Consider the following 16,159-nt stretch of genomic DNA (forward strand, 5'->3'; position numbering starts at 1 on the left):
TGAAATCTACCTTCTGTTTCCAACTTGCAGATAAACCATCTTCTAGAAACTAAATTTGTCATATCCCTTTCTTGTTTTTAAAAGCACATAGATAAACTCTGACAAGTCAGGTGTCATAAGACAGCAGCGTATCTATATCTTGTGCCAAGAATACAATGGTTAATCTTATACTGTTCTATGCATTCTGGCCAGTAGATAAACACTTATAAATGCTGATTGATTTCAGGACTGTTGTTATCCCCAGCTGTGAAGTAGGTTTGTAGCTTATGATATTAGCTGCTCTATCTGCTTATATTCCTTTGAACAAAACTTGTATTGCTCTATAGCAGCTCATCCCTCACATAGTAAAAAAAGAAATCTCCTATAAGTATTGCTGCTTTTGATAAGGCCACCACTAACCTATGAATCAATTAATTTTATGCAATACCAAATTCCTCCAGTCCTTGGTTGCAACCCCTGAGTCATGAAAATACTGTCATTTGTTGACGGAGTTTCATATAAGTCTTTCAGAATCTGAATTAAATTGAGGTAGAAAATAGTCTTCTACCTAATATTCTTTCCATCTTTATTGCATGTCCAACCTGTGCTTTCCCCATGGCAGGTCTGTATTGTCAGACTGAACAAATATTTGTTCAGTTAAAATATTTTTTTTCAGTCATTTGCTTATGCTTCATTACTTCTGGGTTTTGCTGCAGTGTGGAACAAGAAGAAATGTTCTAATCTGAGACAAGAAAATAATTTTGCAAAGATTTCTTTCAAACTACATTGCACATACACTGTTTTTATACTCTGCATAAGAGTAGGAGAAATGTTTGTATGTACCTCTAATGAAAAAAAAAAATTCTAAGTTCCTTATGTATGTCATTCCTTAAGATCGATGGGAACTCTGTGTGCATAAGCACTACATGAGTGGATCCTTAAAGCACACTGAGGAGGAGGCTGTGTAGTCATTTAAAATTCAAACACAGCTTCATCTTGGCCATTAGTCAAGATCAGGCATCTTGGGAGGCTTTCAGTTTCACAAAGTAACCCCTGTGAAAGTCCTTTAAAGCAACTCTATCTTAGAAAAGATCCAAACAAGTGACGCTTTGATCCATAAATCATCAGAGAAAGTGAAGAATGGCAAGCTTAACTTTATATTTAACAATAGTCTCTGATCTGAAAAATCACGTTGGAGTGAGTTCAGAAAACCGTCTGTTCTGTCTCAGGATGTGGCCCTTTGAAATGTCTATTTTAGCATCTGAACAAAAGAGATCATTTTTTAAAAAACACAACATAAATATTAAACTATTATAAATAATGAAAAATTACTTTTGTTTGTGTCTTAGAATTCTCTTTAAATTCTTCTAAAATTCTAGTATGCTTTAAATTGTGAACAATTTCCCCATGCAAATAAAAATGAGTGTTATGACTGTAGTATGTAACATACTTGCTAGTTTTGTGGTTAATCCCATGCACTAGTGCTATGGTGTAAATGGGATGAAAGGAATTCGTCCTATGCCTTGTACCTGTGTGCTTTTCCTACAGGTCTTCTCTTCAGACAGAGAGAAGACATGTGTAAGAACTGGGTTTTTTTCTTCCACACTTGTGGCTGCTACTGAGAAATGCACACAGCTTTGACATTGCTCCTCACTGTGGTCACGCCAGTCTGCTGGGGTTTTTTACAGTGTTACAAAAAAGGACCTGCTGCAATGTATTTTTTCCCAGGGTACTGCAAAATTGCATTTCTCTTGCCTGTGGCCTTAACTGCAACCTGGTCACCTAAATGTGAATCCTAATTCCCCTCTCTTCATTAAAAATAATTTACTGTTCTATTATTCAAGATGGTATTGCAGAGGAAATGCTGTTGGATATATAAGCAAAGTCTGACAGTTCAGAGGTCTACCTGAAGTCATTTAGGAGCTCTGCACTTTACATGTCTGACATGCCGTTCTTACTCTGGCTCAGCACACCTATTTTCCACCCATCCAAAGGCTTTTTCATTAAGAAAAAATTATGGAGGGACCCGTATGCCATCACCAGAATAACCTACATAGCCAAAACTAACTTTCTGTCTCTATGTGGTAAGCTCTTGCTTGGCAGGTGGGAGGGAGTAACTCACAGGTTGTGTGAATTGTCCTGGCGTGCTATATATAGCGTGGTGGTGAAGCTACTCTCTCCTCTTTCCCAGGAGCAATATCCTGAGTATTATCAAGCATTATATAGACTCTAAAACCGCACAGGAATTTAGTTCATAAAGGAATAGGCACCTGAACACTTTACTAATCGAGAAAGTCCATTAAACCGTATATGAAATAATCCTGCTGAGAACTCAGCTTGCATTTAGTGTCTTCTATTAATAATAATCTTTTTCATGCTGGGTGGCTGAGGAAATGATAGTCATTTCTCAGTTGAATGGTGTAAGTTTGCAATATATATTTTCTTCCAAAATCTATTATATTTAGCGAAATGTACTTTATTAATTGCATAATATGAGGACAAAAAAAAAGGGTTAAAGTACAGCCTCGAATCTCTCACATGTTTAAATGTATGTCCTAATATATCTTTTGGAAAGATTTAAAGAACACAATACTGTCCATTCCCTGCTGTGAAAAATAATTTCCTGGACTTTACTGTGAAGTGCTTTATAACATCGCTCTCACCTTCTTCTCAATGGAAGCAAGGGTGAGACAAATTGATGTATAAATTGAACCTATATCTTCTTCTGGGATCATATACTGGGAGACAGCAGATGATGATGTGCAACAGACACCAAAAGGTAAGGAATCTACTCATCTGGCAGTTCGACAACTGGACCGTCAGTCACGAGTCATCTCTAAGGAACCTTAGCAACAGAGTGAAAGTCGAAAGCAGAGATGGTCATCTCCTTTCAATTCCAATGTCCTGACTTATTTTCTATTTAAAGGGAGCTTTTGAGTGGTCCTATGGCCTTCCTAAATTCCCTGAAGTAATTTTAGCCCTACTTCAAGAAAAGCATCCAGAAGTGGATTTTAGTCTCTAACACACTTCTGTACAGCAGAGAAAGAACTCAGGAACCCCAGAGAGAGATTGGGGAAGTGACATTTAGGTGTACCACCTAATTTGCTGTGAACTACTTCATTTCCCTTGCTGTAGTCCTGTTTGTGTGACAACTATGGGTAAAAGAACCTCTCTACACTTTAAGACTGGGCCTATGTTCACATAAAAAAATATCCAATTTACCAAAATTATTTCTCAGAAAACTTCCTTTCAGCTCTGCATGGGTGACAATATTTCCCCTCTACCTGTGTTAACCCTCAAATGTAATATGAATGTTGAGTTTACTGCTGTTTTGTGCACCCAGCTGATGGTATCTTTGCAACTTCTTTCCAAACAGATAAGACTGGAAATCACACAGACATGGTGTAAGTAAGTCACCTGCTCCTTTCTGTTCATTAGAAGAAACAGAATTCCAGCTTTTTTGCTGGTGCTCTGAAGGAGCAGGTTATGAAGCAGCTGTAAATGTGATAGGATCTGATTTCATAGAATTACAGAATTACAGATTGGTATGGGTTGGAAGGGACCTCTGGATCATCTAGTCCAACCCCCCTGCTAAAGCAGGATCACCTAGAGCAGGTTGCACAGGATCGCATCCACGTGGGTTTTGAATATCTTGCAGCTAGACCATGTAGGTGTGCCCAGCAGTATACAAAATTAGCATGCATGTGTGGACTGACAAATCTGTTGCAGCTATTCCTAAAGAAATATTTTCAAATTTGCTGCCTGAACAGCATACAAGTCTGGTTTAAATGTGACCATAATATTACTTTAACTGTGTGCTGTGCAAGTACCCCATTGCTTTTTAATCTGATTTTTTTTTCCCTTTTCTTTCCTAATAAGTGCCACAAATGTCATTCTGTGTATAATTGGAAGTGGACAACAGAAGACTCATTTCCAAAATTCTCTGTGCATATATTGAACCCACACACCTCTGATGGGAAAAAAAACCAAACTCCAGTAAGCTGTACATGACAAAGATTTTTTCCTTTGCATAAAATAAAGATTGTGTGTCATATAGAAGGTTGCTGTAAAACTGACATAGAGATGCAAAATATTATTTTAGAGTTTTATTTTTAAGCATTAAGCCTGTTAAAAAATATGAAGAACACGTAAATTCAGGGACAAGTTAGAAGGGTTGTTTAGAAGAAATGTTGACAGCTAACTAATATTGAAATAACTGGAAGTGCATTTCAGTTGCTGCTCAACACCTTGTATCCTTTACGAGTCTCATCTAAAAAAAAAAAAAAAAAAAAAAAGACCAGGGGAAAATAATAATAATTAAAACAAACAAACAAAAAAACCAAACCCCTCAAGGATTGTATCTCTGGATAAATTAAAAAAAAACCCCAACAACCAAAACCAAAACCAAAACAAAAAAAACACAGAAAAATCCCAGTCAGTTGCTTTCTTGTGGTATGAAATTTAAGCTGCACAATTATAGGAAAACTTTAAATAATATCTTTTCCTAATTCTTTCAAAAGCCACCACATTAATGTCTAATTTTTGAATTGTTCATACAATGTTTCAAGTTCAGGTGGAGAAATACCTCTCACAAAGAAAAAGTAACTATAGACATTGGATCACTTCTGCTTGTTCAGCACTGAATTTAAACATTGTCTAATATACTGCACAGACTGGTGGTTCCACATCACATTGGTTTTATAAGTTTTAGGGCATACCCATAGGTATAAGAGTCAAGAAGACTCAAAACTTCACAGCACAACTTCTTTGAAAGCATTAAGTTTCAAATAGTTCTTAGTCAAGCAATATATATTTTTAAAGTAGTTTTTTTCTGCTCATGTTTTCATGTCATTCCCAAGTTTGTGTGATTTTCAGGTTCACCCAGTCCCCAGTAATGATGAATATGCAAAATTACACTCCAGTTTTAACATCTGCTGAAATCAACAACCTGATAAAGTCACACATTAACAAAATACATTTGAATAAAATTTTTTGGGAAAAAAAAGTTATACGGGATCTTCTTGCCTATGCTTATATTCTGTGGGTGAACTATATTGATATTATTGCTGACAGATGAATAGCTAACTCTTCTTAAAAGTATCTTTGATGAGAGATTCTCCAGTCTTCCAAGTAATCTGTTCCAGTGCCTTGTCTCTCAACTGAATCCTACTTCTTGAAATTTAAGACTATTATTTCCTTTCTTCTCCATATCTGCAATGGAGAACAGATTATTTCTGATGAGTACTTACAGGAACAGGACAGATGGTATCTTTGTATCTTCTTGTTTTGCGTGTTATGCTCCTTTCAGGAGAGGGATTAACTCAGATACTTATCTGGAGACAGAAGAGACATGTTTCTTCCCAGGAAGAAGCTGAATCTGGCAGAGAGCAGGACTTCTACAAACTGCATGCTGTGGCAAACAGAGGAAGGGAGTGAGAAAGTCACTTGAAAGATGTAGAAGCCTGCAGGTGGAGGAGAACCTGAGCTGCTGAGAAGAAACAGGGAGCAGACAGGAAATTTTCAAAGGTGTTGGAGAGGGAGCACAGGGAATTGGGCATGATTTGCTGTGATTTAGTCACTGAGCAGGCTTGAAGTAAAGAAGCAGTGGGTTGGGAGAGACAGCGCTGCATATAAATCCTTTATATTTCTAATCTGTCTGTATTAAAAAAGCTAGGAATTCTAGTTAATAGTTTAATAATCCCTGGCTTTTGTGAGTTTAAGAACAATTCGTTCTTCTTTGGGGATTTCACTAAAAAGAAAAAAGTAGGCACAGACTCGTTCCTAAGCCTGACTGACTTAAAGTCCTGCCTGAGGAGCTTCTTTAATTTCTGTCATATTTGCTACTTTCTTATGTTTTCCACAATGAATGCACATCTTTTCTGAAGCGCAACATGTAAAACTGCATACACTATCCCAGCTGAGGCCTTAATAATGTGCATGAAGTAGGAGGATGTGTAAACATCTGAATTATTACACAGACACAAATAATGTGATCAGTACTCCATAACTGTGTTCATAATTTTTTGTGAGATGTTTGTCTTTATTGTAAAAGCATGTCAGTACATTGGCAGCTAGTCATCTGCCAAAAAAACCCAGATCCTTTCTTGGAGAATTGTCAAGTTCTACATGTTTTATACCCTATATCAGTACAGTTGGTCATATCTGTTCAGTGTAATATTTTGTATTTCCATCACAATCTATTTCTACTTCTGTATTTCTATTTATTTCAGTATCCAGGTAAATAATGATAACCCAAAAATGACTAAGAGTCAAGGCAGGCTCCTTTTTGCCAATGGATTGGCTCTACTTCAAGAAAATTAACCAGTCAGGTTTGCATATTACAGTGGTTCTGTCTTTACACTTTTTCTGTGGTTTGCTCATGGGGATGTTATATGAAATAACATCTAAAGTCATCATGATGTCATAAGTTGCCTTTTTTTTTTTTCTGAATTTGAGGTTACTAAATGTCACTGACCAATCAGTGCCAGTGACATCTGGGCCACTTAGGCACTTTGGAAGCACTTGCACTCCAGTTATAGGCTCTTATTATTTTCAGCCATCCAGGGTGTTATTGCTCAGCTGCTAGTCTCAGCTGTCTGCTTCAAAATCTGTTCCCAATATACTCCTTTCAGGGAACAGTTTGCCTAGCCACATCTAATTTCCCTTTTCAAGTATTTGGTTGTTCCTATCACATTGTGTCATGTGTGTTTCTCCTGGCTATTGTAATTTCACTTATGTCTGATATGAATTTCATAGTTTGCTCAAAGCTATATTCACCCACCAACATGCAGCCAATCATTATTAATATCAGGTAACACAGTCCTTTAACCTCTGACTATCCTATATGATATTGACAAATTTTTGTGCCTTCAATATTCAAATTTGTTTCTTGCCCACACTCAGCTGCTTGATTTTGTTACTTACTTCATCACATAGATGTAAGGATTTCACCAGATAAATAAAATAGCTCTTCTTAAGTAATACACATACTTCACATTTAGCTTTCAAGTGCATAACAACTAAATTATATTCACATTAATTCCTGTTTTTCAAGCTTTTATATGTAATGTAGCACTGTAAGCTCCAGATTTGGCCTGCATAGCACTGCTTCTTCCTTGCTTCCTAGCTTACATGTGACATATATTAATGCTCTCTTATTCAAAGGACTGTTACACTGTCAGAAGAGGAAAACAGACTGGTTTGATAGGATTTGTTCTTGACAAACCTACATAGACTCTCATTCATCTCCTTGTTGTCTTCACACTGTTTACAAGCAGTTTGTTTTTTATTGCTTTTAAAAATTCTTTTTTATTCTGAGGAATGAAGTCAGACTAACTGCTGTATAATTCTCCAGCTTTTTCTTTTTTCTTCTTTTATGTACAGGGGTTTTTTCTTCAAATCATTTGGTACCGTAGCTATCTTCCAAGAGTTCTCAAAGCTAACCACTAAGAGTTTTTTGATTGCATCAGCCAGTATCCTAGGATGAAGTTCATCAGATCACATTGCTTTAACTTAGATAAGTGCTCTGCAACTCATGTCTTTCCTATTCCATGTTGAGATCTTCCCCTTTTGTTGCTGATATTAATTATGCTAGGCACTTCTCCTTAATGGATGTTTTTACTGTAGATTGATGCAAAAAAGCTATTAAAAGCTTCAGCCTTCTCTGTGTTATCTGTGCATAGCTTTCCTTCTTGATTAGCAGCAGAACAATGCTTTCTTTGGTCTTCTTCTTATACTTAGGAACTGATTTCTTGTCATTCTTATGCCTTTTGTTAATTGCATCTCGTTTGTGTCTTGACCTTTCAATTTTTTTTCTTCTATGCCTAGGCTTTATTTTTGTCCTCAGTAATCTGTCCTAATTTTTAGATTCTAAATGCTTCCTTCTTATATTTGAGGCCAATGAAGAACTTGTAGTTTAATCAAGCTGATCTCTTACTAAACTTTCTATATTTTCTGATTTTATACTTATGGTCTTAGTGTTATTTCTTTGAAGAATTGACAGTTTTCCCCAAATTTCCTTTTTCCTTAGTCTTACCGACTAACAGAACTACTCACTACCAAATTATTGAAGTTTGCCTTTATGAGTAGATCAGTCTTCACAGTCCAAGGTGTCTCAGGAAGAGCACTGTTTTTTTCTGTGATCTAGTGATATTTTGTGATCTATCTAGTCATATTTATATTATGTTTTATTACTTGACAATGAAAACATTAGAAATAATTTCCCTCTATGTCCTGTATTCATTCAAACTTTACTTTTTTTACAATGCTTTTCTTTTTGATTCCAGTTATTTTCACTGCTGTGATTTTACTCTCTTTCTATAAAGTACCAAACCCCTTATGTCAACTTCTGTTTTTTAAAGAGGATGTCACCACCTAGGACGATCCATACTGTTTTCCAAGTTCTTTTTCATAAGACATGTGAACAAATATTCTACCATGGGAAGACCTATTCTGACATCAGTTGTGACGACAGAGATGTATTATTACAAAAAAAAAAAAAAAAAAAATCACCTTTGATTCCTTTTAGAATTTATTTTTTAAAATTTTATTTGCTATATAAAATTCTACATTAATTTCCAGACATGGATATCTGAGACAATAATTGCCCAACTGATTGTTTGTGATCAACTTTGTTAGAAGGCTGACATATGTGTGTAATGCAAATAAATTACACATAAATATATCCAAATTTGTAGTACTAATTTCTTGAGACTGTGCTATATGTTTCTGTACATCCAGCCCTGCTTTGTAAAGGGGTATATTGGGTTTGTGTGGCAAGGTTTTGGTAGCAGGGGAACTGCAGGGTAGCTTCTGTGAGAAGCTGCTAGAAGCTTCCACCATGTCTGACAGAAACAATACCAGCCAGCTCCAAGACAGACCCACCGCTGGCCAAGTCTGAGCCCATCAGTGACAGTGGTAGCGCCTCTGGGATAACATTGTTAAAAAGGGGGAAAAAACACCAGGAGCAATTGCAGCTGGAGAGAAGAGTGAGACTATGTGAGAGGAACAGCTCTGCAGACACCCAGGTCAGTGCAGAAGGAGGGGCAGGAGGTGCTCCAGGCGCCGGAGCAGAGATCCCCCTGCAGCCCCTGGAGAAGACCATGGTGAGGCAGGCTGTCCCCCTGCAGCCCATGGAGGTCCATGGTGGAGAGGTCCATGGTGGAGCAGATATCCACCTGTAGCCCATGGATGACCCCATGCTGGACCAGATGGATGCCCGAAGAAGGCTGTGACCCCGTGGGAAGCCCGCACTGGAGCAGGCTCCTTGCAGGACCTGTGGTCCCGTGGACAGAGGAGCCCATGCCAGAGCAGGTTTGCTGGCAGGACTTGTGACCCCGTGGGGGACCCACGCTGGAGCAGTCTGTTCCTGAAGGTCTGCACCCCGTGGAGCAGTTTGTGGAGGACTCTCTCCCATAAGACGGACTCCATACTGAGAACTTTTCCTTATTGCTCCCTCTAAAAAGAAGGCATGGAATATATAATCTATATTTGAAAGTTGAGGTTGTGTCAAAATAGAAACTACCATAAATAATATTTTAAATAATCAAATCAGAACAGTTTTTTACTCCAGGCTAGGTTTCTTACTGCCTTTTTTGAGTTACAAGAAACTTTATCCAACTGCTCCTGGTCCCCATGAAGACTTCTGTCCATCCCCTCAGAGGTCTGCCTGTGGCTGTTCCCTGTTCCCCACCGCACTCTCTCTATTTGTGTTGCAAACTTTCAGCTTTGACTCTCTCAGTGCTCCTTTCACAGAGTTCGCACTCTGGAGCCTTCTCCCCCAGACTCAGCTGTTTAACAGGAAAGCAATCTCTCTTCTAAGGGTCGATCTTACTCATTCACTTTCCTAACAAGATATAACAGGGAATCTGAGATCAAACCAGCCAAACAATCTATCACATTGCCCATATTCTTTCCATCTCATTTAGAAATTATTACGTTCTTATCAGTACCATATATCCTGATTCTTGTCTGATCATAACGTATAAATGCTTACATGATATGGCTTGCAAGAGGAGAAAAAAATCTGGAATGAAAACATACATTTTAGTGGACTCCTCATGTTGCCATCCATACAAAGAGATTAGGCGCACTTAGAAAATCTTAAGAATCATGAAGTAGTCAAGGTTTTGTATATATGCTTGCCACCTATTCCTGAAAGCACATGTCTGGGAGAAAACAAGGGTGTATGTAGGGCAATCAGTAGCACAGGAGCTACACTTGTTTGGCGCAAATTCTGAGTTAGTCAAAGAAAAGAGGGAAAGAAATGTATAAATATAGGGGATGGAATTAGGGCTGTGTAACTAGCAGTTAAGTCTTTTAGCATAAGGCACGTGGTGCAGCTTTTCAAAGCTCTTGAGAAAACAAGGAATACTGAGCTACTGATTTAACTTATTGAAATCTTTTGTTTGTGAAGACTTCTGTGTGTGAAAAGGGATTACAAGAGGCTGAGAACACATAGATACTGTCATTTCCTCAAGCCATGAAACTCCAGGTGAAACCTAAGTGCTTGGGTACAGTGTGACCTTTCTCTGGAACCTGAGGAAACCATCCTTGTGAGGACTGGACTGTTGTCACCATGGTTTCACCTAGAAAATAGCAAAAACAGGAGTAATAGCATTTTGTATGTGAGATTTTTACAAGAGCAATGATGGCAAGGGCACTAATTGTTATCTTCATCCAGGAAAACAGGTGAAAGGAGAGTGTGATGCTTCATGGCAATAGGGCCTTCAGTTGAGGAAGAAAATATATCCTTCTAGCAGAACTTTTTTGTTTTGGTTTGGTTTTGTTTTTTTTTACAACAGCATTGAACATGTGAAAAATGGGTATATTTTGTCAGGGCACTAGAACTGATGTTTCCTAAGGCTCATTTAATGGAGGTATGACGAGCTTCAGTATCTATTGGTTTGATCTACAAATCTGTTCCCTTTATACCAAATTAATTGATAATGCTGTTGTAGTCCTAAAAAGGCAATAATATCTGATGAGAGATGAGGGGGATGGAAGGGTACAGGGTGGTGGTAGATTGGGAGAACTAGTGTTGTCAGCTGCCATGACTGCATTCAGAAAACGTCATTTATCCATTCTTAATTACATCTAAAATTAGGGGGTTTTTTTCTGCCATACGTTTCACTGCTCTGAAAGTGCAGGTACCTGCATGAGACATTCCCATTCTGTGAATGGGCTACAGCAGCTGATTGAAGGAAACCCTTCGTCCTTGTTTTTGAGGCTTCAGGGACTATGCAAAGTGACACATCTGAATCACCTTAGCTTCTGTGTCAATCATCAGAATCAATTAACACCTCTTCCACCTCAGCACAGAGCACAGCTCCTCACCAAGTGTTGCAGACCTTGTTTTTCAGTTGTGTATGGAAAATAAACTCAGAACCAATTGGCTAAAGTAATACAATGCTCTGCCTTGAAACATGAAAGCAGCACTGAATATATTCATATTAGTGAGAGGAATGTTTTAAGGGAATCTCATGAGCACTCTATGAGAAAGCTCTCATTTGAAGTTTTTTTTTTTTCCTTCAACAGATCTGACTATTTTATGTTTAATTAACATGCAATAAGTGACAGAAATTAAAACTGCTTATATTTAACAGCACTAGGATAAAGGAACAGCATTCTTAAATTAAAATTTTAAACTCGTATTAGGGTTGAGAAAAGAGTATTTCAAATAGCTGAGAACTGTCATGTATCACTGTCAAATGGGGAAAAAAGCTGTAGTATATCCCATTGATTCATTTATAATTTATAAATTTAGTTTTCAACTGAAAAAGAAAAATAAACTTCTTACTATTTGCTACTGAAAACTGTTGTTCCTCACCTTAGTTCTAGTAACTTATTGAGGAATGGTTCCAAACAGTGGATGGGATGAACATTATCTTTACATAAATATTTTAATATATCTTAATGCTTAAAATTTCATCGGTCTGTGGAAAATAAGCAAAACCACAGGGATACTAAACAAAATACTTTTCTCATTTAATTGCAATGAGACACTTCAGTACAATAAACATCGAGTCTTTCAGTTGTGATGTTCTAATCAATAAGCAACTTTAATACATTTCTTCCTATCATTACTAGTTTTGCTCTATGGGAGAAAAGTATAACATTTAGTAGTGCATAGTGGAGTTAGAAATTGTGTTACACTGTATTCTTCTGTACTAAAAATAACCTTCCTTACCTTCACTGCTTAGCTATTATGAATTTTAACTTCTTTATTTTATGAGAGATACTTCAGTGTTGTATATTTTTGGCTAAAGATTAATGCAGATTTTATTTCACTTCTCTAGCTGATTTCACAATTCTAGGAATAGTGTTATGTGGTGAAAAATACGTATATATGATATCGTGAAAACAACTTTGCATTACAAAAAAATAGCTAGCATATGATAAACAACCTTATCAAATACCTTTCTAATAAATTCTGTTACTCTGAAAACACTTTACAATCACTTTGAGCTTGTTCCTCACAAATCATACCCTTCCAGAAAAGATTTGGTCAAAAGATACAAAACTGGGCTGTAAAACCAGGCTTTGTTCTTAGGATGTGATTGGTTCTTAGCTACCCTACCAACAATTCTCTTCCAGAAAAAATAAGTACACTTCAAAGAGCAATGTCATATGTTATAACTGTACCTGATTATTCTCTTTTTGTGTGGTTGTGTTTGAATAACAGGGTGTTTTTAAGGATTAAGAACAGTAAAAATTTATTTTAATCATATAAAGTGACTGTTAAGTTCTGTGTAAGAATAAGAAAGTTGCATCCTTTGCTCTTTTTTTTTTAATAGCTCAATGACATCATAATGAAGTTTGAATTGATCATTTTTATCAAAATCAGAGATTACAGTGTTTGAGAAGGCATTATTGAAGACAAGATTTTTTCTCCCCATTGCTGACAGAGCCATTAGGGTCACAGCAACAACGACAGAAGGTTGAGTCAGGATAGAATATTTGTTACACTCATAATCAAGGTGCCTGTAAGATTTTGTTCCATGGCAATTTCCATGATAAATCTCTGTGTATACTCGCTCTTGCAAAATGGGATGAAACTAGCTTCACTCCTGGACATAAAGTGGAGCTCATTAAATAGGAAAAACATGAGAAAATGTGACTCTTCAGCAGCCATTTAAGAATTTTCACTCCAAAAAATGTTTCTGTTCAGAAATATATATAGTGACTAGAAATACTTTTCTAGTAACTTGCAGGGTTTGTCTTGGGTCCCACTTCTTTTCTAGCAGCTGGGCTCATGGCGTTAACTATCCAGTGATAAATTGTTCCTTTCTGTTGCTGAGCCTTTGTGGACTGTAAGTCCTACTGTCTTCACACAAATTGGAAAATACAACCTGGATGACATAAACTCACGGAGAAAAAAGGGGACTGAAGCAGCTGTAAATGATACCTGAATGTTTTATTTAATGCATTTTCTTTGTGGTTTTCATGCTTTTTCTTCATTTATGTTCATGTTTCTGCTGAAACAGACATTTTCCACGGGCAAACTTGCTGTGAATAAGGTTGGAGAGGGTGTGAAGAGCAACAACTGCTAAAAATCTTGCATTTTCAGCAAAAAACAGTTGATAGAAAAACCTTGGAAATACCCCAGTCTTCGTCTTGGAAAGCAATTGCTTGGCATGGAAATAAGACAAAATCAGTCTTTGAAATGCTGTTTTTACAAAATAATGTCTTATAAGAGCAGAACTGGCATTTAACGTGATGAGTGATTAGTAATTCCAGCTAAGATGAAAGGGTTCTGTTTTCCCCTCATATTCTCAGTTCTGGAGTTTGTTAAATTTATCTGTATTGTAAATAATGTTCACAAAAGTATGTTTGTTTTGAAAATTTTTATATTTGTCTCTCTTTTCTGTTTTGATGAGTAATAATTGCATTGTTTCTCATTCTTTAGTTGTCACCAGAGGATGCTTACATTATCATAGGTTAAGTATAGAAAACCTTTTGTTCTTCCTGAGTTTGAAGGTCCATTGATCAAGCTACCTAGTCCAACTGGTCTGCAAATTCTTTGCAAAATTTTCTTTATCTGATGCCTCTGTTCCACGTTGCTGGTGACATAAACATTAAAACTGTGTGTGGCATTAAAAAGGTGACATAAAGGATGGGACCAACATTTTTTCCTAAGAAATTTGACAGTTTACTTTATGCTTTTGGTATTTCATAAGCTAATGAGCTATCACAAAATATCTGGTACATATTGGTATGAGCTGTGCATTTAGCCCTTGCAGGTAAGTCTGAATTATTTGGAAGAAAATTCACTTTTCATGGCCTAGACAGGAATTTTTTAGATACCAGGAACTTCATGTCTTCATGGCAAACAGAATAGGTATTTATAATAGAGGAAGGAATAAGGGGTAACATTCTATTTGAATTAAAATAGAATTGATTGTTGGATCAGACAATTATTTAAATCTCCCACAAATTTGGCAGAGAGAGGGAAAACTGACCATTTGGAATTGCTGAAATTATCAATAACAAAAAAATTAATTTCATCAGTAAAGAATTCAATATTTAATAGTTATACTAGAATATAAAAAGGGTGGATATCAACTTTTTTCTCCTAAAATTATTTCAATTTTATCTGTGTATTTCTATTTTTTTACACACCATTATGAAACTCTAAAGGAATGAATTGATTCGTTCTTCATAGAATGAAGAAATGAGAAGTGGATATTGACACAATTTGCTTCGTTAAAATACAGTGACGTACCAAGCATTACTATAACATTATGATAGTAGTTATGATATTAGATTGAGGATCCCATAATATTTATATCTGAAATACCAAATGGGGAGGGAGAGATGAAAAACAATGTGAAATTAAAATGAAAAGATGTTAATACTCTCACCTGTAAGTTCTGAGTGACTCAGTAATGAAGCTGATTTAGGGAAACAGTTCTCTTCATTTAAAAAGTGCTCCAGTGTGGGTCCTTCCCACAAGCTGCAGTTCTTCAAGAACGTGTCTGCCATGGGTCTTTTCCATGGGGTATGGTCCTTCAGGAGCAGACTGCTCCAGCGTGGGTCCCCCACATGGTCACAGGTTCTTCAAGAAAACCTATTCCTATGTGGACTCCTCTCCGTGGGGCCACAGGTCCTGCCAGGAACCTGCTCCTGCACGTCTCTTCATGGACTGCAGCTTTTTTCAAGGCATATTCACCTGCTCTGGAAATCAGTCCCTTCATGGCTTGCGGAGTGAATATCTGCTCCACTATGGTCCTCCATGGGCTGCAGGGGGACAACTTGTGTCACCACGGTTTTCACGACAGGCTGCAAAGGAATCTCTGTTCCAGTGCCTGAAGCACCTCCTCCCCCTCCTTCTTCACTGATCTTGGTGTCTGCAGAGTCTTTCTGTCACATCTCCTAACTCCTGTCTCCCAGTTGTTGTGCAGCATTTTCTATCCTTTCTTAAATATGTTGTGACTTACAAGCTACCACCGTTGCTGACTGCCTCAGCTGTGGCCAGTGGCAGGTCCCTCTCGGACCCTGCTGGAGCTGGCTCCGTCCAACACTGGGCCAGCTTCCCGTATCTTCTCATGGGAGTCACCCCTGCAGCTCCCTGCCCCCCCCCCCAACTTTGAAACATAAACCCAATACAATGAATTATTCAAATAAATGCTTTCTTTCTCAGTGGTCAAGACCTTCCACATATCTTCCCTTACATGCACTAATATCATTGTCATAAAGTTGTTTGTCACAAAATACTGTGATTTTTCTACCGACGCAGTCTTCATAGCAAACCAGCATGGAGAAGCAAATCCATGGTTAAATGTAAATATCCATTTGGAGAGAAATTTGCTTTTGAATCTGAGTTGTTGCATTTAAAAATTTTAAAGTTCAGGACTTTAAGTTTTGCAGCTACTGTAGTCATTTAAGTCTCTTTCTGCTTTGTGTCACTGGTGGCTATTAAAAGGACACCAAACAGATTTACAGATTTAACACATGAATGCAAGAGTTAATAAATTAATATAGGAAAAAATGTAATTTTTCACTGTCCCATAAGGAAAATGTATTTTCCAGGTGCATTTATAACTATAATATTGCTGGAGTATTGCTATTTCTATACAAGTCTTCTCCTCTAATCTTTATTGACAATGTTATAAAAACACTCCCACCTATGATCCATCTTGCTTAGATTGCCATTCTCATCCATTACGAGTAACTTACAGGT

The sequence above is a fragment of the Balearica regulorum genome, chromosome 2 (genome assembly GCF_011004875.1).
Source record: "Balearica regulorum gibbericeps isolate bBalReg1 chromosome 2, bBalReg1.pri, whole genome shotgun sequence".
Taxonomy (NCBI): Eukaryota; Metazoa; Chordata; class Aves; order Gruiformes; family Gruidae; genus Balearica; species Balearica regulorum.